Source organism: Octopus bimaculoides, chromosome 3 (genome assembly GCF_046866305.1).
Source record: "Octopus bimaculoides isolate indiv1 chromosome 3, ASM4686630v1, whole genome shotgun sequence".
Lineage (NCBI taxonomy): Eukaryota > Metazoa > Mollusca > Cephalopoda > Octopoda > Octopodidae > Octopus > Octopus bimaculoides.
The window spans coordinates 48,303,421-48,327,154 of NC_142930.1; the positions used below are offsets into that span (position 1 = coordinate 48,303,421).

General features: G+C 34.3%; 1 protein-coding gene and 1 long non-coding RNA gene across 7 annotated transcripts in view; one reads left to right on the forward strand and one right to left on the reverse strand.

The window, feature by feature from the left end:
- The window catches only part of LOC106878127 (cilia- and flagella-associated protein 300), a 204,188-nt gene that overhangs the window by 28,142 nt on the left and 152,312 nt on the right, over positions 1–23,734 (forward strand). The window lies entirely within an intron of this gene.
- Positions 9,927–23,734, reverse strand: part of LOC106878129 (uncharacterized) — a 30,004-nt gene continuing 16,196 nt past the window's right edge. Inside the window, exons 2-3 of the long non-coding RNA XR_001410468.3 lie at positions 15,433–15,488; positions 9,927–15,109 (exon numbers count right to left, since the gene is read on the reverse strand). This is a non-coding gene — a long non-coding RNA (uncharacterized LOC106878129). The remainder of the gene's footprint in view (positions 15,110–15,432; positions 15,489–23,734) is intronic.

Consider the following 23,734-nt stretch of genomic DNA (forward strand, 5'->3'; position numbering starts at 1 on the left):
AAATCAATTATCATAAGTAATCATCTCTTTTGCTTTTGCAAATTCTTTTCCCAATTCAGTGTCTATCAGTATAATTTCTCTTGAGTTCATTCTGCCATTGGTCATTCTTTATATGTCAGAGACCAGTAGCCTGATAAGTAGTTCACTGAAAGTTGGTGTCCTTCACATTAGCAATATCCTTAACCACTTATGATATGTGAATATTGTGGTAAAGTTGAACTACATTAAAGGTTTCATCAGGCACTAATTTACTTGATTGGCTACTTCATGTCAGATTCTTGTATCATAGTATATGTTTGTTAATGCAGCTCTTTTTCTTTCTCTAACTCTCAGTCTTTTAATATAGAAATACCCCAGACTAACAAACAAAACTTTGTCTTTCATTCCTGTGGAGTTAATAAAGTGGACACAAGTAATGAATGCAATCTTCAAATGCAACACTCCAGTTTATTATGCCTTCACCTGCTTAATAACAACAGTGTGCAGAGTTTGAACCAGTTTGTAGGTTTTTATAGTTGCCACAATAAAAAATGAGCAAGAAGACTCAGATGGATATCAATCGTTGTTCTTCTGAACCTATTTCTGCTAGTGTACATCTCAACAGTGTTTAGAGCTGATAATGTTATTGAGGCTGGTACTGTTGTTATGTGTATTTTTTATGATTGTCTGCACTGAAAGGAAGAGATCTTGTTTTTAACCTTTTGCTACCATATTTCTGTGGGAGCACATCATTTTTATTTCAATTAATTTTAAAAGTAAGAAAGAATTTGGTAAAAGAACTTTGTCATTATTAAGCTAGTGTTTGGTACTTAAGTCAGCTTGGAATGTTATGGAAATTCTTAATTTGAATCACTTTAAAACAGGGAGATTCTATTATAGAACCAGGGGCACTCTTAGGTGGGTTAGTATTACAAGCTCTGTAACATAATTTCTCATGACAACTTCAGATATATATTCTTTGAAGTCAAAAAAACGTCTCTGTTCTTTCAATTGCTTACTTTCAATAAAGGCCTTGAATTAATACTGCCCTTGTTCTTGATCACTTTCTCTCCTTCTCTTGCTCTTCCCTCCAGTTAGGTCAGGGGTTTTCAAACTGTGGTCCGCAAGGACAAGACAGGGGGTCCGTGGACAGCAAATACTTTTTATGGGCAATTTGATTTTATATATGTTTTTTAATCAAAATTTTTTAATTGACAATAAACCTATTTGTTAAATACTGTTAAATAAATAAATGTAAAAATATATGTTATTTTAAGCAAATATTTATGTATAAATTTCATAAGCGTTTATAAGGGGGTCCCTAAGGTAAAGCCTGAAATATAAAGGGGTCTACAAGTCAAAAAGTTTGAAAACTCCTGGGTTAGGTAACCATGTATCTTCTTTACAGCAACACACCTATTTCTGCTCTCTTTCTTTGTTAACTCTCTCTCTCTCTTTCTCTCTCCATATATCTCCTCTACAGCAAGACATCTGTTAACATTTTATCATCTGACACAAGATCACCTCCTTTTATGCCCCCTCTCCTCTCAAAGATTCTTTGTTTTGCAGGTTACTTGTTGACCTTGCCAGTGCTGGTGCTACTCATAAAAATATCCAGTCCACACTATCAAATGGTTGGCATTTGGAGGTACATCCAGCTGTAAAAACCATGCCAAACTGACCTTGCTTGTGCTGGTGCTACATAAAAAGCACTCAGCCTATTCTGCGGGTTCATTGGTGTTAGGACGGGCATCCAGCCATAAAAACCATGCCCAAACAGACACAAAGGTATGGTGCAGTCTTCTGCCTGGCCAGCTCCTGTCAAACTATCCAACCCATGCCAGCATGGAAGGATGATGCTAAACGATGATGATGATGATGATGATGATATCTAGGGAAAATAAGTCTGGAGAAACCTTTCCCTCTGCCAAGAATTAAACTTGGCTTTCAACTTTATCAATTATTCAATAACTAAGTTGTACCTATCCATGATTTTTCATAGCTATGTGGAAATGGGTTGAGGGTTAAATATCTCAGTTCTGATGAGTATACAAACTTCTGTTCCTTTCATTAGTAAGTTAATACTTTGTTTTAGTCAGCTACAACACTTTATCACATTGTCATTAAAGAAAAAAATTAAATGGCTGGTGAAAATAGAAACAACTATCAAATTTTATACTTGCGTAGCCTTACTCATAAAAAAATTCTTCATAGAATCTTGCTATTTCAGTTTGAGCCAATACAATATTGTGTAACTGTTAATTATAAACTTATTTGATATTTATATAATATTTATGTTGCAAATGGATTTTATTTATTAATTTTTGCTATTCTATCCCTAATCTAATCTTCAGTGATGTTCTGCTAATAAGCTATAAATGTTTTACCCAAACACAATAAGTGGCTTGACAACTCTACAAGGGATTAAATACATCACTTGTTTTATTGGAAAAGACTAGTCTACTACCCTCATCTAGTAAGCTTACTATTAGCTGTTGGCAGTTTCAATGTCATTGACAGCTATTGAAGCTGAATGCTGACCACACACTACCTTCCGTTTAGTTGGGCTTAAAAAAAGAAATGAATATTGTTCATCTCTCAACTGAAGAATATCAAAAAGTAAAATGTATATATATATATATATATAAGATCCATCTGTAACTGAATAAAGTTATCTTTTCATTTTTGTTGAGAGAAATGAAGAGAATCAGTTAGGCTGATGTTTATTTACAAGAGAGATTGAACATGTAATTTCAGTATTTACTACAGTAGGCTGCCATTCATGAAAGATTAGAGCACTTAAAGAGGATTAAAAGAGAATTCACTATTTTTAGTCGATATATAAACTTCACCCAGTGTACAGGATAAAGAAGAGGTCATTAAAGAAACTACAGCAAGCAGGAGAAAAGATGTGTGGGAGTTGAGCAATTCAGAACATAAAATTAACATGGGATTTAAAAGGGAGGGACACAAGACAAAATTTGATTGAGGATTAATCATGGTAGTTTTATTTCAGCAGTTAAATGGGAGTTGTAAAGCAGGAAATTTAAATATAAGAAAAAGCGTTCTTGTTGTGATAGTTTTGCCATACTTGACATTTGCAAGCAAGTAAACTGACATAAGAAGGGAGGATTAACTACATTCATTAAGTAACAAAATTTCTGGAGGCTATGGTTTTACTTATATCTAAGGCTATAAATACAAATCATATTGCACAACTAGTTGACCAAATATCTATGATTGCAATATTCATTTGATTTAAATATTTGTAAGATAAATAGGAATGAAAAAGATTAATCACATGTCAACTTCAAATTTCAAAACTGTTGTAGCCTAATTAGATAATATTTGTATAAAATAGATTGCAATAAATAAATGTTTAGTATTGCATGTACAACATGTACAAACATTAACAGGGCATAAAGGTATTATCAAGGTCATTCAGTACATATTATGTCTAAGAAATTATTAGAAACTAGCAGTATAACCCGACCTTGTCCGGGTGTGACTTATTATGCCATCTACGATAAGTCTTGCTAGCTGAAAATCAACTAAAAAAGAAAGCCTTACAATGAAAAAACCCTTATGATGTAAATATGTTCATAATTCAAAAGACGATGAAATTAATAGGGAAAGTCTGAAGGCTGTTTTGCGTAAAATTATTAAGCATACGTAAATTTCATCCGTGTAATTGGCTATAGAAATGCTTGTGCAAAACAACTTTTTGCGCTGCCCTGATTATACATAGCAGGGTAATCCCTTTTAGCAGGAGCTAGGACAGCAATTTCTGATGAAGCAATTGCTGGCGATCTGTTGCTACACAGTTTTGCCAGAATTCTATCAGATTGGGCAGAAGATGTTGATGCACCATTTTGCATTATGTTCAAAATAGCTTCTGGAATGTGGTGCATTACTGCAGTCTGTTGCTGTCATTTTAAACCGGTTGCTGTCTTTCCCCAGCAAACTCTCTTCTTTGGAGGCATAATCTATGTATATATTAAACAGAACAACAAAAGTTATAATAGATGGCAGTGTCGGTACTTTTCACATATCTGTAATTTTTCAGATTAACACCCGCACGATTACCCAACCCTAACCCTAACACTAACCCTAAACCCTAACCCTAACCCTGACCCTAAAAACCGTAACCGTAACATTAATCCTAAACCCTAACCCTAACACCCTAGTGAAAATCTTGGTTAATTTACAAAACATTGACGAACATGAGTTATATTTTACTGAATGATTGTGTACTTGCACGTGTATGCTTTTGAGAGAGCGAGAGAAGAAGAGGTAGAGAGGGGGAGAGAAAGGAATAGGGGTAGTTAAAAGTTTTCTTATGACTGCTTCTCTTCACTGCCTATTACTTCATTAAAAATCTAAGGATGCACATAAGCACATAATAGAGAAAAATGAAACAAATATGGACAACTTGCTCCGAAACACCACCGAGTGGGGAACACTTCTCAAAAATAACCTGCAGTTGTTTCCTTCAAAATTCCTACATGCTTGAAATGTACATACATCAAGGTACATTTGTACAAAATTTCATGAAAAAATATTCATTTTCCTGGAAGTTAAGAGGAATTTAAGTGGAATTTCCGAATATTGTACCCCACCCCCTTCCAAAACACTTTCACCGAAAATGTTTGTATATTTGGAATCTACATAATAAATAATATATGCATAGAAAATTTCATAACAAAATATTCATTTTTATGAAAGTTATGACCTTCCAAAGTTGGGGGCTACAACTCTGTAGTTATGCCATCAATGTTTTGTAAATATACCACGATGTGAATGATTGTTTACTTGCACGTGTATACGTTTGAGAGAGCGAGAGAGAAAGAGGGGGAGAAATGAATAGAGATTGAGAGCAATGTGTATGTTGTTGTCATAGGTCATGTATGTGTGGTTGTGTGTGTTTTTACGTATCTATGTTATGAAAAATAGGTAAAGAATACTGAGATGAAAGTTTAATCTATGACGTTGTATGTATCACTTTCTCTCTCTCTCCCTCTTCCTCTTTTACTCTTACTCTCTATATTTTTATGTTGAGCGCGTGTGTAAGAATGGCGTTCCAGGTAGAAGGGATGAAATATAAAAGTTGCTAGAAACAACAGCCAAATCTCCCTTAAATCACACAAAGTAAACAGAATTTTAAAAATCAAATTACTGCACTGGAAAGTTCAGATCGAGAAAATTCCATTGATGTAAAAATGTTTACGAAAAAGTGGAAAATGTGGATTTCTATAAACATTCAAAAAGGCTTCACACAAACACACAATTTCAGATTTATATATTAAGAAGATAAAGCAAAGTTATTTGTAGGCTGACCAAGTGGACAGGTTTTTATTTTAGCTTTGTGCTTTCTATTTTGATACAGCAGTACATGGCTGCAACCAAGATGCTTAAATTTTAGAACGTGCTGCTCATAGTAAAAACAACCCACTGATGCATATAGCAAGCACTGTAAAAAGCTTGCAATGCTGAGTTCAATTCATTTTGTGAATGGATATAGCTTAGAGAGGGATGAGTATTAGTAAACTTATTTTCCTAAGATACCATGCACAAGGACAAAATCTTCACTAATGCCCAGTGAGTTAAGGGACTCTCTACATTTATTTGCTTTTATTAGAAAAGATACATTTAGACTTCTATCTATTTTAGATCAATATATAAAGTAATACACAAATATTATTAAAAAGTAATGTTCTTATATATTACTCACTTACAGATCAAACTTAAAATTGGTTTTACTGTGCATTCACCAAGCAGTAACTGAAACGTGCCATAAATAAAATTAATTCTCCCAACCATTTAAGCTGTCAAGCATTTGTTTCTAGTCAAAAGGATTATAAAAATAACAATTTTTGCACTGCAACTAATAGTATATCAACCGATATAATATACTTTATTCATAGAAATACTGAATAGATAAATAATTTTTAGTGTCTCAGATTATGTAACAAGTTGTATGGTCTTTGAAATAAACTGCAAGTTATCTTAAAATTCAGGAATACAATGATAGAATTAACAGACCATAGTATTTGTGTTTCTAGTACTGAACGTTGTTAATCTTTGTCTGAAAAAGTAAAATTCCAAGTTCAATATTATTATAATTGTTGTCATTGTCATCACTTCTACCACAGTTATCTTATTATTTTACATTATTTTTTGATACCTGCAGAAGTTATTTGAGCTCCTCTACTACAGCATCTTGCTACCTGTTGCAGTCCATTGTCTTTTCTTTCATGAGATCAGTTTTCACTACTTATTCCTGTGTTTTCCTGTTGGAAAGATTCCTTCCATTTGGACTACTTCCCACTTCTTTACCTAACTCTCATCTTCCAGATGTATCTCATCTTTACCAGTGCAGTTGTTTCAGGCACAAAATCAGAATATATCTCATGTAAGCTAGTTCCTTTCCTGATCAATTGTGTTGTAACTCTTTCTGTTACTCTCTCTCATAACTTGATTCGTCTGTCTGGGTACACCTGATTGATTATGGAAGTGATTTGTGCTTGTTCTACATGATAGGTATTTTCAACATCTTAGCAACTATCCCTGATGGCTCATCTGCTTCTTTTTCTGCTTACTTTAATTGTGCGTTTGACCCTCAACTTCAATTGATGATCTTTGTGTTGAGTCCACTTACTGCATATTCCTCTCCCAGCAATTTATGTATGTTGCTATCATTCCCCAACCTTATCTTGATTTGCACTGGGACACAGCTTTGCAATCCAGAACACAAGTCTCTCATCCCTTTGTCATAGAACACAAGCAGTTTTCTTACTTTCCTTGCTATCTATAGAGCTTTCCTATAAGGTGTTATCCACCCCTGATCGGAACTCTCCCGTATGACATGTACGCATGCTCAGTGACTTGCTTTAACAGTTGCAATCAGCTGAATGCACACTGCCAGTGACATTTGACATAATTACCCACACTCTGTGGTCAGGATTCTTTTTTTGGTTTGATGTCGGTATCGAAGGGATTACCAGACACCGGACAATACAGTGAAAGCAGCTTTCACTCACATCGTGGTATTCGATGCTGTGTACGTGTCTGTCGTGGTAAAATATGCCACTTCTTAACTGTTGCTTTGCTTTCATCCGTAGCACGAGGTAATTATGTCATTATCTGTGAAATTCGGCAACTTACAAAGATCTTTAGATCAGGCAATACTTCACCGAGAGGAGATATAAGCTTCTGCTTATTCCTGTCTGAAGTATCGTCCGATACTTCAGACTTATCGTCCGATGAATTTACTTTGTTGACATTCTTCATTGACAGAATTTTTATTCCTTTCAACCTTTTAGTCAAGTCCACCTTTCTTCCAGTAACATACTGTCCATATAATCTTAAATATTTCTTTAACTCAGGCACAGTAAGTACTTCGATAGCTGAATCATCAAGCTGCTTTATATCCATGATAAGACGTAAAACAATAACAATGGTGTGGGTTAACCTCCGGAAGTTTAATTATCTACATGGAGCGCCGCCTGGCCAAGGGAGATAACCTACTTATAGGAAAGCCCTATACCTGATGTTCATTTTTTCTTGTAGCTACTGATATTACTCCTTGTGCCTCCCCAACATTCTTTCAATTTTTCTCTGTTTATATCTAAGCTTTTATAGCTGTCTACAATACTTGTCATGTCACCTTCAATCATGCTGGAAGCATTCTGATCTGGTATGTGGCTCATTGCAGATTGTCTCATTGAAACTCTCAGTTATCTTTTATTCTTATAAGTTTTTATCTCCTTGACATCAAGTAATCTTTCACTGAACCTATGTCTGTTCTAATGATCTCTTCATTTCAACAGCTTCTTTCTCTAAATTTTCTTATGTCTGTAAGTCTAACTACCTCTTCTCCTAATGTTGCTAATTAACATGTGGCATTGTACATTGGAAAGAACAATATTCTCAGCTAGTTGCCTATTCCATTTCCTGGTGATTATGAAGTCAATCTGGTTTATGTGTTCATCTTCTTGATAAGTAATCAAGTGGCTTGAAGGTTTCATGCAGTTGATGTTACAAACATTTAAGTCATTTGCATCATAGCATCCAACAGCTTTAACCCCTCTTCATTCCTTGTGCCATATCCATAGCCATCATGTGTGTTATCATTCATTATTGAGTAATCGACTGCTGCACAGCTCTCTCTACACAAACATTCATGAGCTTTGGTATTACCTTGATCCTAGCCACTATCACCTACAATTAAGCAAGCCACATATCTTACCCTTCTCTGTTCAAGCCATTTCTACTAAATATTCTGAGGCAAATTTTTGCCGGTTATGTAAAAAAAATTTGATATATTCATTATCCTGCTTCAATTTCAAATAAAATATTAACGAAAAATATTGCATCGAAATTTGTTAAATTAAGTTATGATTTAGGATACTTCATTCATCATTGATGCATTGAATGTAGCCCATTGTCAGCTTTTTGGTTATCCCTATAACTTACTAGACAAGTTTCTAAGGTTGTTGGTTGAATTTAGATATCTCTGCCTTTGACAAAATACAGTATGACCACTTTCTTAAAAGCTTTATCATAGTTATAAATAGATATGATAAAGGCGAACTTGAAATAGTGCTGCAGTACTTTAACTTTTTGCAACTGGTGTAAAATTTGCATTATAACTTTATTTGTATACTTTTATAATTATTTTTAATCAGTTTAAACAGACGTTTACTTTATAGACTTACCTTTTCTATACTCATACCATCACTAGTCATTCCTTGTAAACGTAGGTCACCATCAATTTGCAACTTCAACTTTCCATCAGGTTTTCACACTTTTCATGAATAAGATTCTTTAAAACATTTTCTAAGGGCATTCAACACATTTGTCCCATTAAAATGCACCAAAATTATGATAGTTCAACCTTAAGAAAATAAACTGACAGTACTTTATTTCTTCTACTCATTTGTAAACTCTATCTCAAAGGTTTAGTTTCTTCAAGAACGAAAAATATTTCTCATGGGCAGAGTGGGGCTGTAAGGATTGAAAATAGGGAAATAGGGTAAAGTGTCATGTTTATTAGAATTAAGTGATTTTAAAACTGTATGCATGTAAAATTCATTTTGTCTTCTCATTTATAAAAAGGAGAGCAAAAAAATTTCACTTTTTTTTTTTTAATCATTTTACTGGTGCTCTGTATATATCAGTTTGAGAAGCACTGCAGTGAAATACTTTTAACACATTTAAGTCTTATATCCAAGAAAATAAGGCACTGAGCTGGCAGAATCATTAGCACAAAGAGCAAAATGCTTAATGGTATTTCACCCAAGCTTGACTTTGCCTTTCAACTTTTTGGGTTTGACAAAATAAGTACAAGTTGAATGCTGGGCTTGATGTTCTCGACTTACCCCTCCCCTGAAATTGCTGTCCTTGTGCCAAAATTTGAAATCAATATTATATCCAAGAAACTATTTAATAGACTAACATGCAGTAAATAGTTCTTTCCTGAGATCAGAATATCCTAGACCATTTCTGAAAAAGGACCACCTGAATGATTAACATAAATTCACTCACTGATACAGTTCAGCCTCAGGTCTACAGGTGTACTACCTCCTCTTTCTGTCTTTTCTACCACTACTATAATAGCCTCTCCTCCTTGGAACCGATAGGTTTGTGTCAACTCCATTCAGGTATTCCCATCCCGTTCATCTATCCTCCTCTCATCATCTTTGTGTGACCCCTTCCTCACCCCAAGTTCTGTACTATTTACTATACCCTATCCTTTTCCAGAGTGTAGATCCTCTGGAAAAGAACACCCTCACTTTTATAAATTCATTATATAAATAAAGGGAAGTACACCAATAACAGAATTACCTTTATACCTTCAACCACAGTTCATAAACATGTACAATAAATTTTATTAAAAATTAAATTATTTGAATTGAAAGTTCTTATGCAAAATTAACAACAAAGTCTTTGAGGAAAATCTGTTTATTATAAAAATATATAAATAGTACAAGTGCGCAAATGTGCCAATCAAAAGAAGTGTTTTTATTTCACCATTTTGATTGTAAACTAAAATAGCATATAGTGTCACATCATATATAAATCATAATTTGTGGTTAACTCCTGTATCATTACTTTTTCATTTAATAATGAAATATAATAAAAATAAATTAAGATTCCTTACAATGTCATGAAGCCTCATATTTGAAGAGGAATGGTAATGTTCATTAATTTTTAAAGGGTTTTAGCAATGTAAGTGAAATGATACCAGCTGAATGTGGGGATTGGTTTGTCTAGAATTTACTGTTTTATCTCAGTGCCCATTACTTAAAATAATATTGATTTCTTTTTACTAAGGAAGGGGACATTCTTAGAATTTAACTGTCACATATTCTATCAACCCATAGAGGAAGAACTCAGATGCTGGATGCACTGTTTTATAGGATAAGGCACTCATTTTTTTCTCAAACCCTTTACCTGGTTACAAAAGAGGTAAAAACCATGAGGAAAGACTTCAGTGATGGAGCATCATATTGGGAACTGATAAAGAGTTTGTTGGCCTACAAAGCTAATATCAAATCCTCTCATATGAGAAAACTTCACATTGCTGTCAAATCTGTTTATTTTGTTCTTTAACATTATATTGCAGATAGAACTTGTTGAAATAACAAAGTTGAAGGATTGGACATTTCTTTTCATAGATATTAAATTTAAAAACTTAATGTAGTTGTATACTAACCCAAAAACTTAGCCTTACAAGTAGGAAATTTTCTTTTCATAAAACATATTCCCAATTATTTCACTTTGCACAATGATTCTTTCATGATACAAGAAAAATTGATTGAGTAATAGGAAAAGTAGCCAAGAAAGGAGCCCTAAGTGACTGCAACAACTAGCATAGAATAACACTGCTCTCTGTCTCCGGCAAGGTATCCTGCATTGGCCTTCTCATTCACCTGAAGAAACCAGACAGCTTCAAGAGCAGGTATGTAATGGATGAATTGTCACATTATACAACATCATTGAGCTAAATTGTGAGTTATTTCAATAATATGCATAATTTATGTTTATTGTATTTTATGTTTAGAAAACTGTTTCATGGGGAAAATGTTAACATAATGACATATGTGAGTGAGCATGTGTAAGTATTGGGTCATCCTGTAAATAATGCGTTTTTTCAATTGCATGAACTAAAAGTTGGAGAGGGATGGGATAAACTACTTGCATCAACTTGTTATAAAAGCAGGTAGTAATTTTACCCTTGTACTTATTCTTAGTGCAAGTTTTGAAGAGTGCAGTTCAGTTTTAACAGTTATTTTTTCAAAGCTATAATGGAAGTGACAAAGGAGCATATTCGGCATATTTTGCTTTATAAGTTCAATAAAAGTAACAACACAATGGAAAGTGCGAGGATTATTAATGCAGTATATGGGGATTGGAGAATAAACATAAGCCAGTGTCAACAGTGGTTCCAGAAATTCCAAACCAGAAACTACAGTCTAGAAGGCGAACCTCATCCTGGACAATCTGTGGAGCTCAACAAGGACGTCCTGCAAACCTTGGTGGAACAAAATCTCATCGTAACTGTTGAGGAACTAGCAAAGAAGCTTGGATTTGGTCATTCAACCATTCATCGACACCTGCATGTCACTGGAAAAATCAGCAAATTGGGTCAGTGGGTTCCTCACAAGCTTTCTGAATTTAATTGCATGCAGAGAGTGAGTGTGTGCTCTTCTTTGCTGCCACATCTCACAAGTGAACCTTTTTTGGATTGAATAGTGACTGGTGACAAGAAATGAGTTCTTTATAAAAATGTCAGGTGCCAAAGACAGTAGGTAGGGAAAGGAGAAACACTGGCACCCCAGGCTAAAGAAGGTCTTCACCCACATAAGGTGTTGTTATCTGTTTGGTGGGATATGAAAGGTTTAGTCCAATTTGAACTTTTAAACCCAAATCAAACAATAACAAAGGAGATCTACTGTGAACAGCTTGAGCAGCTTAAGTTAGCAGTAGAAGAAAAATGACCATCTTTGGTTTCAAGACAAAAGGTGTTCTTCCATCAGGATAATGCTCAGCCACATACAGCGAGGATGACACTCCAAAGGCTGGAGCAGTTTGAATGAGAAACTATGCCCCACCCACAATATTCACCAGACATTGCCCCATCTGATTATCATTTATTCCACATCCTTCAAAATCATTTGGATAGAAAAAATATGAATTCTGTAGATGAGGTCAGAACAGTAGTGGAGGAGTATTTTTCGTCATGGACAAGTGAAATTTGGAAGGTGGGCCTTGCAAATCTACCAGATTGATGGAAAAGCATTGTAGAAAATGAAGGAGAATATATTTTAGATTAAAAAAGAACTTTATCTTAATTTTTGAATAATAAAAGACGTACAAAAAAAATCACATTATCTATGGGATGACCCAATATTTGTGTCTTTGTATATGTCATTATAAAATATGGATATAATTTGTTTTTAAAACTTTTCAAATTTATAGATGTGTCTTTTAATTTAGCATCAAGAGATCTATATTATGAGTGTTCTTCAATGCTTACCAAGACTTAATTTTAAGAATTGATACTAAGTTCTTCATATTGTTTCTTTTTTCCATATGCATACTGGCTGTTGGACATTCTTAATGTAGTTTGACATCACATTTCCTCTGATCAGTTCATAAGTGGTATACAAGAATGTGGCTAAATAAGAAAGTTAAACAGTGTACATTTGTACACTGCACCAGTCTTAGGTACATCTCCATCCATCCATCCAACTTTTCTGCTCACTATTTCTGGGAGGTTTGTTGGGGTAGAATCTTCAGGCATCTCCTCCATAAGAAGCAGCCATCGTTAGACTTTCCCTTTGGATTCCCAAGTGCAACCAACTGAAACTTTGGATATTATTCAACCATCTCATTCTAAATCTACTCCTAGGTCTCCTGCTGGTTGGTTCAGCTTGAAGAATTCACCTTGTGATTCTTTCTTAAGACGTTCTTATCACATGTCCATAGTATCAGAGTTGTGACCTCCCAGTGTGGAAGAGTAACAGCTCAACCTAGAGCGATTCCCTGATCTCTGAGCTATGCACCCTATCAAGTAATGTTACTCTAGAGGTGCATATCATACATATATAATCAATCCATTACACAATATTACAAGTTACTTTAACTTAGGATAAAGGGGTACAACAACTACAACCAATATTGATCACTTTGATAAGAAATTTAACACAATTAACCAATATATGATTTTACTTGTCCATGTGACTATTGTCAATCTCATATTATATTACATTAGTAAAAATATCTACAAATAGCTGACAATACATCTTAAAAAATCTTCATTGAAATTAGATATTAGATGTAAAAAAAAAAAATAGTAGGAATTTTCTCTCAATTCAAATAGCAATCCTATTTCCAATTGAGTAGCAAGTAGCAAAAGGCGAGAGTGGACCATCCTTACAATGACTGTAGGCTTCAATGTTTAGGTGAAATGTGATGTTAAACTGTACTACACAAGATTAGCACCTGGAATACATATGCAAAAGAAACAACTGTGAAAAGTTTAGATGTGGATTTCAACAATCCTTATTGTATAAGGAGCACTCAAAATGGGAACATTATGGGAATTTTTGCAGTTTTACTAGCACATTTAAAAATATATATAAATAGGAAAAATTTCAAAGATAATTGTTAAAAGTAAGTAGTAGTTTTGTTTTTATCATGGCATATTTATACACACATAACTCACACAACTATTATGTTGATTTTTTTTCTTTTTTTTTTGCAAGTTATATCCATTTTCCATTCTGGCTTTGGTTGGTCGAATCATTAAATTTAATTCTTTTATAATCATGTTTCTAACAAAACACTACCAACATGCTTCAATTAAAATTTGAAATAATCTAGAATTTGTAAGGATTTAGTAAAATAACTAATTTTATCATTTTGAAGTTGAGATTTCTTATAAAATTATGGCAGAAAGGCAACCTGAATATGCTTTCTATGACTTGCTATTTAGTTCTTATTTAGATTAAATAAAATACACTCAGTATTTAAATAAATATGTATATAAATATATAATACATATGGTCTGTTTGACACTTTAGATCTTTAGTTAATGTCCTTCTAAAAACAGAGACGAAAATTCAATATTATTAGTATTAGAAAATACTTTTAATTCAATTTAGAATGATCACCAAAAGTTGGCTTATTTAGTAAAATAGAATGTGAACCGAAGTACGATTATGAGGATATCCATGTAAGTTATTGACATTGAATAAATATTTTTATTACTTTTGTTCAGAAATTTCATAAATTCCTTCCAGTGCTGCTAAGTCATGTTGCTGTTTCTTACTATTCTGTTTCTGTTGATGAAAAAACTCTAGAAATAGTATAAGAATGACACAGACAAAAGCATTGAGTAATACAATAGGGCCACACATAAATCGGAAGTCCGTATAAGTTGAACTGACCAATCTATTTACATCACTAATGCATGGCACAGTAGTTCTGTTACTTTCAGATTGACTTGATCGATTGAAGTAAATATTATAGCTGTGAACACAGTCATTGGTTATCTCATGTTCATATATACTACAGGCTGGGTATAGATGTGTAATATGGTTCCAGCACTGTAAAAGTTGAGATGAATTTTGTTGGGCAGATTGACATATTTCTCTTGAATTAAATGTATTAAAATAGTCAGTGAACAGAATTTTCTCACTTGCTAATTGCATAAAACCCAGGCAAATGTCACCAACAGTAATGAGTAAAAGTAGTGCTGCTGATGCTCGCCGACCAAGACAAGCAAATCCAAAAATTGCTATGCAGAGAATAAGACATCCAATATAGACAGGGGCGGCTAAACCTGTACAAGGGTGAGCTTTTAGTGAGAAAGCACAAGATACCTCACTTATCTGATTTCTACACAGAAATAAAAGGCCAATACTCAAACCAATTTGAGAGATTCCAGTAAATAGTATGAGTGAGAACAAAATATTACTACTGCATTGATGACATTTAGAGGAAGAGTCTTTGTCAAAGACATTTAGTAATTCTCTGTATGTCATTTTGAGATTTTATACCACTTGATTGGCTACTTCTTTCTTAATTTATTGATGTTGCAGCATTTACTGTATTTGTAGTTCTGCAAAAAAAATAAAACAGTAATAATAAATATTTCTCAGAAGACACAAATATCTTAGCCTATCAGTAATTAGTCTACTATGTTTCTTTCATTTGATTTATAGTTTTTATTGTTTATTATGTTAACACCATTTACTTATTTATTTATGTATTTCAAGATATGTTTATTAGAAATAAAACAGCTTTATAATTATTGGATTTATCAATGTAGATGTAATTAGACTGACAAATTAACTTTATTAGGAAACAGGAATTTATAGTTTAAGAAAATGTACATTATAGACATCACATTTGGAAAAAGCAATTGTGAAGTACTAAACATACCCAGTCCAGGAAAGGAAACAGTAAACTTAGGCTGCTTAAATTCCACATGGATCAGTCTGAAAAAAAATAATAGTAAAATTCATGAGAAGAATGCTACAATCCACAAAAAATTCAAAATTTTAACAAAATCACATCACATTTATTATGTCTTTCTTAGCACCATACACATAATTCACTTTACAAAAGAAAAAATTATGAATTTTGCAAATGTATTCACATCCCATGTAAATGCATTCATACATTTAATAAATTTAGGAGGCAAACTTAGTCTATTGAACAGTTTAACATCCAAGGATGTATTTAGCAGAGTCTACTCTGTTGCAAGTTAAGGCCCCTAGTCTGTAAATATCTTCCTTTCTTCTTCCCATTAGTTTTCTTCTTCTCTTGCCTATGCCATGTAAAAGAAGGATAGAAAAAAAAACTAAGTGCACATGTATCTTAGCTTCTGTATTATGTTTCCTAAAGATATACTTTATCATCATCATCATTGTTGTTTAACATCCATTTTCCATGCTGGCATAGGTTGGACAGTTTGATTGAGGGCTGGCAAGCCAGAAGGCTGCACCGGGCTCCAATCCAATAGGCAAAGTCTCTACAGCTGGATGCCCTTCCTAATGCCAACCACTCTGAGAGTGTTGTGGATGCTTTTCACCAGCACATGGGCGAGTCAGGCAGTACTGGCATCGACCACGCTTGAATGGTGCTTATATATATATATATATATATATATATAATATAAAGAAAATGGAGAGTGTGAACGCAGAAAATATCAATATATATAATAGTCAATTTCATGTTGCCTACACACGTTTCAATTTCTCACCTCTATTCATATTTTACAATTAAAATTGCATCATGAATTTCATCATCATTGTGTTTTCCATGCTGGCATGGGCTGGACGGTTTGACTGAGGGCTGGCAAGCTAGAAGGCTGCCCCAGGCTCCAATCTGATCTGGCAATGTTTCTACAGCTGAATGCTCTTCCTAATACCAACCACTCCGAGAGTGTAGTGGATACTTTTTACATGCCACTGGCACGAGGGCTAGTCAGGCAGTACTGGCAATTGGCCACACTTGAATGGTGTTTTTACATGCCACCAGTACAGGAGCCAGTCAGACGGCTCTGGCAGTGACCACGCTTGAATAGTGCTTTTTATGTGCCACTGGCATGGGACCAGTCAGGTGGCACTGGCATCAACCACACTCAAATGGTGCTTTTTACATGCCACCAGCACGGGTGCTAATCAGGCGGTTCTGTCATAGGCCACGACAATGACTTCACTTGCCACAACAGGTCTTCGCAAGCACAGTTTATTGCCCAATGATTGAAGGGTACTCTTAAATGGGCTGGCTATGCTGCACTGGCATAGGCCACAGTTACGGTCTCACCTGGCTTGCCAGGTCTTCTCAAGCACGGCATATCTCCAAAGGTCTCGGTCACTTGTCATTGCCTTGGTAAAAATCTCTTCAGAGCAAAATTCACACACACACACACATTAATATATATAAATAAATAATGATATTTTTTTAATATATAATAAATTGTGTGCTCTGAAGTAGTATTAATTACATATGTTCACATTCTGAATTCAATTCTTGAACTTTTCTCCCACCCATGTTTTATAAAATAGGTGTAAGGAAAATATTGCTATCGTTAAAATTAACTATACCTCTCCCTAAATTTCCTAAACTTATGCCAAAGTTAAAAATCAATGCAAGTCTCTGAACATTTATTTTATGCTTGTGAAGCTAGTTTATGTTATTAATGATAGTAAAGGATTCTCAGATTTAGATTTGGTACTACGTATTTTTATAATTTTATTCAGTAACTGACACAAATACACTCAGCTATTTTCTGTAGGGCTTTCAAAACATTGCAGTGTTAAAAAGAATCACCATATAATTATTATGTACCAGTATTAATGGTTCATTAAAATTGGTTAGGTAGCTACAATTATAATTCATATAATGTGAAAGTTGTAGAGAATAGACCTTTATTCAATACAAATACCTTCATCCTTGTCTTCATTTACACACTCTTGTTATCACCACGCATAATACTAGTACTCTAGTACTTCAATATTATATAATATTTTTCTCCTTACACTGTATACAGTTACAGACATAGTTGAAAACTCACTTGATCCCATCTTTTTTTTCTCAAACAGAGGCAACTGATACTATTGCAATGGATTTTATAATTAGCCAAGAAATTAACTGACTAATTAATTCCATATATAAATTAATTATGCTATTATAAAAAGAGTTATTTAGGTTTCACCTTGAAAAAACAGTAAGAGTTCTTTGTCTGAACAAAACCTCAGCATCTCTTGCCTCAACAACATGGCAGCATGCTGCTACCTCTCACTCAGTCAAATGCAATGCCTTCATAGTAATAGCCATTGCATCTTCAAACTTGTATGTTCATACTGTTTACTGGAGTCCCTCAAACTTGTATGTTCATGTAAGAACTCTCTCTCACACACACACACACACACACACACACAATACGCACATATATCCAAGAAATTAAGGAATAGAGCTCCATTCCTTACATTTATTTGCACTTTTAGCAACTTCACTTGCTAAACCATAAGCTGTATAGAGACCGTCAGCTTATTGAAATTTCTTTCGATTTCAAAATAGAATGAGGTGTGTATCTTATAATGTTATCATCATAAGTTATACACATAATTTTATTGTATATTGTCACATTTTGTTGTCTCTACTAGCTGCATATATGCTTAAAGCTTATTAACTTCCTATATTTGGATCTCTGGGTCATCTTTACCTATTATTATATACTAGCTTAAAAACCGCCCGATAGGGCGGCTTTTAAGCTAGTATGTAGCTATTAAGCAACTAACCCTGAATGGGAAGGTCTGCACACAGATCTCTGACTTGTTTTGGAGAATTTGTTGCAATTGCTTCCTCCAGAATCATATTCTAATGATGATCATATTCTTCACTAAAAATCATGCAAAAAAAAAAAAATCGCCAAAAACAATCGCAGTAATGATAACATAAGAATCCAAAATTTCAGAACTGCAGATCCGGATTCGGCCCAGAATGTTTTTAATTTACTTGCAGAGTCAGCCTGATTCCAAAAATCTTTTTTTACTAAATATTTTTTCATTTGCCTACATGCAGGTAGAACTTTTAATTCTTTTGCTTAAGGTCTTAAAGAATTGCAACAAAATGCTATATTTATTGGTCAGACATGAGCTCTTTTTGGGTTGGAGAGTTTATATTTCTCTGACTATATGGTTGTGGTAGAATATTTGGGATGTGATGCATTCCAAGCTCCTGTGACTATCTTTAACATTAATCTTATTAGAGGGATTATAACATTTTTGGATGAAGGGTAGATGTTTTCTTATCAATGACAGAAAATTGCAAGCCATATTGGAAGCTACACTCATTTTGTGGTAGACTGGTTTAAATCAGATGGTTTCAAGGGGCTTGATCCATATATTCTAGTATTTCTTTGAAATTTATTAATGTGATAGTTCAACAGATTATGGCTCAATTGAATATGTCCTTTGTTGGAGAGTAGGTTGGATGTGTGTGTGTATATATATATATATATATATCATCATAAATATACAGGGATTAGCATTGAGTTGCTTCTCCAACATACTGAAAATTTAGAAATAGCAGTCAAAGAACTACTGATTCTAAACTACAAATTTTTCTCTAAATGGATGGCGATATTTGTGGCACACATAGAACAAAAAACCGGAGGGGAAAGCATAAACAAAACAAGTCTTTAGTTAATCGGATACGATCGTTTCATGGTTAAGGGAATGAAAATTTCCCTATTCCAAATCATCAGTCTGATATTCTGATAAATTTGAAAGTGTCTACTAAAAAATTCATGGTAATCTTTGGCCATGCGACACCAAAAATCAACGGTAAGAAAGGCACTTACGAATTCATCGGCTAGTGAGTTCAGGCATCCCATCTCAAAGAAATCTATTCCATGTGCGTCACAAATAGTCCCGTATGAAAAAAAGCCCCATGTGGAGGGATTACGGTTTAACCACCTAACTTTAGAATCAGTAGTTCTTTGACTGCTATTTCTAAATTTTCAGTATGTTGGAGAAGCAACTCAATGCTAATCCCTGTATATTTATGATGATAAATGGTTTTACCGATAAAGGTTTTTTCATACTGAACTACTTGGCAAAATTGTTAATTATTAATTCTATTATTAATTGACGATTCCCTGCCCTTATTCTTATATATATATATATATATATATATATATATATATATAGGTTGGATATTCTCTCTGATGACAATACTATGATTCTTGTGATTGCAGAGGGATGGTTGGATTGGTTCTAATATGGTGCCTTAAAAAAAATTTATGATTCTCAGCTTAATATAAATGGTAATTTTAAAAAATTAATGTCTTTAAATATACCCATTAAAATTTTTCTAAATTTGTCCATTCATGTGTTAGGAATGCTAACCTTGTATCTCTATATAATCTATATACATATATATATTCACATATATGTGTGAATGCTGTGTAGGTGCGTAATAACTAACCTTTCTGATAAAAGCTATTTAGAGTGCACAGCTTATGTTTGCTCCTTGGAAACATCACATTTCTGATGTTGTGTGTACGTGTACATGTACATGTGTACTTTGACATTGGAAAGATTTTTACAGCTAATCTGTTGAGGTAAAAAGTGATCTGAGAGAGATTATCTTATGGTGTAAGCAATGCAGAATTTTAAGTACTTATACAGCTGAAATATTCTACTTATATGTTTATATATCTTCAGAAAAATAATCTATAGGAACCTGATGCAATATCTAAAGTATAAACAATCAAAATAAACCACATTACACACACACCTTGGAAGGTAATGTTACCACACATACAAACATCCTAGACTATACCCAGTAAAGGCCCATCTAAGTCGATTGATAAAAACTCACTCACCAGTACAAGATAATTATTAGCTCTGGTTGTGCCATTTATTCTCTTTTCTGCAACTACAGTGACTAAATGTTAGTTATATTAAAATCAACTTTTTTAAACAGCTATTTTTTAAAAATTAATTACTCTTGGGTGGAAGTCCATTTGCATATTAATCAGCTTAGACTAGGGAAGGGACAGGGACAGGGACAGCAAGGTGAGATACATTCTGTAGGATTTCTTTGTAGCTTAATGTTTACATAAGTAGGAAACATGAGCAGAAGAAAGCTTGAGAGTGATGGAAAAGGTCAGACCCATGACGGAAATGCTTAGCAGAGTAGTGTCATACAGTAGAAACATGAATGACAGAGATGGGTAATAGCAATGACATATAGTCAGCAAGTACACACATACACACACACATACACACACACACACACACGTACATGCATATGCACACACCTGGTAGAACTGAAGCTGCTAGGCAAAAGGTAGATGCTCCGGCCAAGTTGAGATTGGATTTTTTCTTTTTTAGTGGCTAAATTTTGTGTGTTTTCTGAAGATGAAATCTAGCCTTTCTGGAGCTGCTTTGTCATTCCAGAAGAGGGTGATATCACTAATATTGAGATGATTCAATTGTTACAGTTATAACTAGAAAAAAAAAAAAAAAGCTATTATCAATATAGCTACTTTGGCTGCTGTAGCACTTTGACATAAATATAAAGACAAAACTTTTCTATTATCTTCTCAATGATCTGAAAAATATGCTGTAATATTTAGTATTGATTCAATCAATTATGTTTCCTCACTTGTATTGTAAATGTCAAAAATGTCTTATCGAAAGAAATCAATATTACAAAACTAGTTAAGGCAGCAAGCTGGCAGAATCATTTGCATGTCAGGAAAAATGCTTAATGGCATTTCATCCATCTTTATATTCTGGGTTCAAATATTACTGGAGTCAACTTTGGTTTTCATCCTTTCAGAGTCAATAAAATGAGTACCAGTTGAGCACAGGGTTGATGTAAACCCCCTCCTCCAAAATTATTGGCCTTGTGCCAAAATTTGAAATCAATATTACAGAACTAATTAAGGTAGTGAACTGGCAGAATCATTAGCAACCCAGGCAAAATGCTTAGCAGAATTTCATCTTTTCAGGGTCAATAATAAGTGCCAGTTGAACACTGGTGTCAATGTAATTGACTCAACTCCTCCCCATAATTGCTGGCCTTGTGTCAAAATTTGAAATCACTATTACAGAATTATTTTAATTTACTAATTCTATCACAGCTAGATACATTGATTCAGTGGTTAGAGCATTGGGCTCACAATCATGAGATAGTGAGTTAGATTCCCCAACTGGGCTGTATGTTGTGTTCTTGAGCAAGACACTTTATTTCACGTTGCTCCAGTTCACTCAGCTGTAGAAATGGGTTGCAGTGTCACAGGTGCCAAGCTGTATCAGCCTTTGTCTTTCCCTTGGACAACATCAGTGGTGTGGAGAAGGGAGGCTGATATGCATGGGTAACTGCTAGTCTTCCATAAACAATATTGCCCAGACTTGTGCCTTGGAGTGGGGTTTTCTAGGTGCAATCCCATGGCAATTTATGACCAAATGGGTTCTTTACCTCTTACCTGCTAGGAAAGTTTTAAGAAGGCAATATTGTCAGTGAAGTCATTCAGAGTGAACCACTATTGTATGAATGACAATTATGGGTGGCTATTGCAGGAGAAAGTAAATATTTTGGTATTTATTTTGTCACAAAATTGTGCTCTGTAAAACAAACAAAAAATGCAACAAATTAGGCACAGGTATAGCGGTGTGGTTACGAAACATGTTTCTCAGTCATGTGGTCTTGGGTTTAGTCCCACTGCAAATGTCTTTTTACTGTCCCAGGAAAACAAAAACCTTGTGAGTAGATTTGGTAGATGGAAACAATGGAAACTGAAAGAAGCCCATCAGATATGCATGTGTGTGAGGGGGTATATGTGTGTGTGTATGTGTTTGTGTAATGTGTTTTCCCCCACAACTATTTGACTACTGGTGTTGCTTAGTTTACACTTCCATGACTGAACAGTTCAGCAAAAGAGATCAATAGAATAAGTACCAGATTTACAAATAAACATTGGTGTCGATTTGTTCGACTAAACTCTTCGAGGTGGTACCTCCACATAGTCACAGTCCAATAACTGGAACAAGTAAAAGATAAATGATAAACACCTACAATGAGGTGATCATATTACTTCTATGACTTATTGAACTATAAAGGGTGAATTTACTTGATTATGTATTATATAGTTATTTGAAAATGCATGGCTTGGTGGTTTGGGTATTCAGCTCACGATCGCATGGTCATGAGTTCAGTTCCTGGTGATGCATTGTGTCCTTGAGCAAGACATTTTATTTCATATTGCTGCAATTCACTCAGCTGGCAAAATGAATTGTACTGGTATTTCAAAGGGTCAGCCTTGTCACACTCTGTGTCATGCTGAATACCACTGAGAACTACATTAGTGGTACATGTATTTGTGAAGTGCTCAGCCACTTGCATGTTAATTTCACAAGCAGGCTGTTCCATTGATCAGATCAACTGGAATCCTTGTCATCGTAACCAACAGAGTGCCAGTATAAAGTTAGATGATTGTTCCAGTCCACATGGTTGTAAATATGGAGATGGATATAATTCATTGATTTAAACAATAAATAGTTTTTTTGTTTTAATTAATGGTTTTGGATTAGAATAAAATACCTGTTGAGGAAAAACCAATTTGACCTGCTGTAGTTCACTGTAAAAATTATATGGCTGAGCACTCCATTGGTTACAACATGTATTCCAATTGATTTGACCAACGGAACTGCTTGCTCGTGAGATTAACGTGCAAGTGGCTGAGCACTCCACAGACATGCATACCCTTAGCATATTTCTCAGGGAGATTCAACATGACACACTCATATGACAAGGCTGGCCCATTGAACTAAAGGTACAATTCACTTTTGCCAGCTGAGTGGACTGGAGCAACATGAAATAAAGTGTCTTGCTCACAGACATAATGCACCAGCAGGAATCAAACTCATAACATGATGGTCCTGAACTGAATACCCTAACTACTAAGCTACACTCCTTCACCAAATTATATACACTGTCTGTAATAGACAACAGAATAGTTATTGTAAACTACACTGATGTTCCACAAATAGGCAGATAAACCTCATAAGAAAGACTCTACTGAAACTGCCCTCAGGTTAGACATGGCTATGGTAATTGTAACAGGTAGCTTCACTGGTAATAATAGCAGACACTGAGATCAATACACTAGTACTAAAAAGGAATAGGCTACAATGCATCAGATTTGTAGTACAAACATCAG